The 3818-nt window shown below is 43.6% G+C and overlaps 1 pseudogene; it reads right to left on the bottom strand.

Annotated features, from left to right (window-relative positions):
* Positions 1 to 878: 878 nt before the first annotated feature.
* Positions 879 to 3438, bottom strand: LOC665734 (annotated as a pseudogene).
* Positions 3439 to 3818: the final 380 nt, after the last annotated feature.

Genomic DNA, 3818 nt, shown 5'->3' on the forward strand with positions numbered 1-3818 from the left:
TGAAAACAAATTCTGCCCTCTTCTAAAGCAACATGTACTATTAAAACATGACTCATTGCCTTTTGGGGCTCGTGAACTTTTGTTTGTTGATTTGTTTGTTTTCCTGAAGAACATGAAAGGAATTTTCTGTGAGCAAACTTCCAGCAGGTTCACAGGTTCCAAGCAACAAGGCCTGTGAAGTTGACGGGCAGACAGAGAGATAGGGTGAGGGGAAGGAAGAAAAAAGAAGTGTGAGAGACATGGAGATTGTGTTTGTGACTTCTTTTTTTACCACGGGCCAACCTAGACATCCATATGTAAACCACCTTAGCTGATAAGTTTATTCACCTACCCAAGATTTTGAATCATGATGTCTGGCATCCATGTGTTCATTTTGACTCTCTCCAGAGGATATTTGCTACAGAATTCTTAAAGTTAGATATTTTATTCTACTCAGACAAGAGGAACGAAATCTAAAAAAGAACCCATGTACTATGTATTCACTTAATATTACAGTGAAGAACAAAAAGTGTACAAGTCCATGACAAAGGATCTAGCTAATCTGTCCTGGCAGAGTCCACTCATACCATCCAAGTTGTCTTTATCACTCCACAAGGCACCTAACCGCACAGTCTGTTCCCCATGTCAAGCTCAGCCTCCAAGGTCCCAATTACTGTTCATCCTTTTCTTTCCAAGCATCTGTACACTGCCTAAAGTCACAGTCTCTGAGCACCCCAGATGAGAGGTATGTCCCAAACCTGTCATTGATTCACATGTAGAAATTCTGTATCCATGTTCACCGCTAGCAAAAGCAAAGTCTGGCTCTCTTGCCATAGACACAACACTCGCCACATTTGTGGCATACACGTGTAGCAAAAGAGAGGCACTTGGGCTGCCTTATTGCCCTCAGTGTATCCATGAGATCCTGAAAAATTGGGCAAATCTTTCTACAGCGACATGACCCAACTCATTATAGCACTCCAGAGGGGCAGGGTATTGTTCCGCATTCATCTTGCTCCAGATGGCTGTGTGCTGTAAAAGGTTCTGCAGGATGGGCATGGAGAAGTCATTGTTGTAGAAGTTGATCTTGGTGAGCTGAGAGCATTGTATGAGGGAAGGTAGGAGTGCATTGAGCTGGTAGTCCTTCATCCTACATCCCTGCAAATTCAGAGTCTCAAGAGTTTTTAACCACTTTCTCTAAGAAACCTCTCAGAGGCCTCACATCCAAAACCTGTAAGACCACACCTTTCATCTCCAGATGTTTTAGCTGAAAGAGACTCTGACAGCAAGAGAACGAATCCAAGTCTGACTGTGAAATTTGGTAGTGAGTGATGGAGAGGGACTCCAAGGGTATCATCAGGCACCTAGAGATAAATGAGACCAGATGGTTAGTTCAGGCAAAAGGTAATGGAGAACATGGAGTGTGGTTTACACAGTCGTCAAGTGACCAAGTGACTAAGTTCAGTGTGACCAAATGACCATAGATATTATCTGAGATGCTTCCTTTTGAGATCAGCTTAGTCAAGTCAAACCCACACATAATCAGCTGGCTTCAGTCTCAAGCAGAAAACCTATTTAGCACCTAAGAAACAAAGAGGAATTTCCATACCAAGAGAGTCCTGACAGGATCTAGGGATATTACATGTGGGCTCATTCAAAGCTGCATTTAATCCCAGCATCTGAACAGTCACTCTTCCTATCCATTACAGTTCCACACAATCCCTCATGTCTCTTTTATTCCACAGTACTGGGGCTCAAAAACCTTTACTCATGGGAAAACAGGGGAAGATAGTAGGCTGTTCCCACAGATCTTAGCACAGAGCTCACCTCCTTGCTTTGATGGTCGCCCCCATCTCCTAACTACATCCTCACCTCCCTGTTGGCTGTGATTCTAAGAAGAATTACAGTCCCTTCTGACCTGATCTGAGCTACTCCTGACCTCCCTTCAGTCTTCTGCTTCAGGAGTACTCATTTGAGACTTTGAATCACTACACATAATGTCCATATTCTAAAGAGTCCCTAAAATTGTTTCACGTGACTGACTGGCAGGCATGCTACAGGAATAATCCTTAAAATGGACAAGAAGAAATGCTCTGCTAGGTAACCCAGCTCTCCATCCTTGCTTACCTGAAGACCTGACTCATGTGGTCTGTGAGAAAGTGAACACCACGCATGGAGAGATCCTGGAGACAATTGAATTTGGAGAAGATAGAAATGAACTCCTTGACACACTTGTCTTCTCTGTCTCCTGTCCTATTGGCAATCTTGAAGCTGTTCTCATAGAAGGGTGCCAGGAGAAGTTTGCAAAGATTTCTCATCTGCCAGAAGCAGGGAGCCAAACGGGCCAGATTGAACACATTCCACTCAGTGTTCAGTTCGAATTTCTCAATGTGCTCTGGATGAAAAACATTCAAAATCTCTAAGACAAAGTTCACGTGCATAGCCTAGATCTTTACGTTTATACAGCACAAATGTAGGGAGTCCTTTCTCTGCTGGGCCCACTTCAAGAAGTATGCTTGTGTTTCATCATGGTGGGGACTGAGGCACAGGTCAGCTACCACCTTCAGCTGCCTCCTCTGTGCATATCTGCGACGGAATTTCACTACTGTAGGCTTCTCATCCAAGGGCTCTGAAGAACAGCTACCATCCTCTGCACCAGCCCATATGTCCCAGAAGGCATGGTGCACATTCCTCAGGTCCAGAACCTGAAATTTTCCCTTGCTGGGAGTGAAACATGTCAAATGTCAGCATACATGACAACCCTCAGTCAGCTTTGACTACCTGACTCTAAACACAAGTACACACACATTGGTAAGGTATAATTTCTATTAAACAGAGTGCAATGTGCACACAAGCATGCTACAGAATCTTTCCTTGAGCTGTGTGTGTAGACCTGACCACTTTCATTCCACTAAGGTACTCTTTATTTCTCCTTAGTCCCATTAATAGTGGTTATGGGAAAACCAGGGATAGGCTCATTCTAGAGGCTACTTATAGAAGCTGTAATCCACTGACAACTGTCCTTAGTCCAAGAAGACGATAACTTCAAGGTTCCTGCACCACTGCCTGATGATCCCATCAGAAGCCATTCTCCCTGACCCCACAATCTCTGCTGTGTACCCAAATGCTCCCTTATACACGACTTGATTATTACTCACCTGATGTGAGATTCTCTTGTCAGTCGCATATCTATTCCATCTAGCACAGCCTGTAAGGTCTCCAGGTTAGGTGACTTCATCAAAGACCCCACAGGGAGACAGGGAAAAGTCCAGGTTGCCACCATTGCCTTAATGAGCTTCTTAAGTCTGCCAGCAAAGGCCTCCTTGAACAGTGCTGGGAAGAGCAGAAAAGGTACCTCATCCAGAGAGGACAAGGCCAAAGCCTCATCTCTCAGCAGAGCCTGTAATGCCAGCTTCTGGAGTGTGGATGGAGTCTGAACATTCATCCTCTTCGGTCTCCAGTCAGAAGGCTCCTTGGGAAGGATTCAGAAAAAAATATACTTTCAAGACAAAGTTTGTAAAACTTCCTCACCATTACATCAACCACTAATCTTCAGAGTTACTACTCTGACAGTGACAGAGAAATCAGTTTACCTCTTCAACCTAAACTGGTGGTGGAAAGACAGACTCCCACAACCGGGGTCTTTCTAAAAACCAAATGAGCACATAATTTTCAAATCAAAATAATACTTTTTGTGTGACCCTTTCTCAAAAACAATCTTAAAAAAAAATTCCAAAATCAAACAAAACCAACCGACTGACCAACCAAACAAACAAACAAACATAAATCCTTGTGATGCAGATCAATATTAATTCACAGGAAGCAGAATGACTTCAGTG

The sequence above is a fragment of the Mus musculus genome (assembly GCF_000001635.26).
Source record: "Mus musculus strain C57BL/6J chromosome 5 unlocalized genomic contig, GRCm38.p6 C57BL/6J MMCHR5_RANDOM_CTG5".
In the NCBI taxonomy this organism is placed as follows: domain Eukaryota; kingdom Metazoa; phylum Chordata; class Mammalia; order Rodentia; family Muridae; genus Mus; species Mus musculus.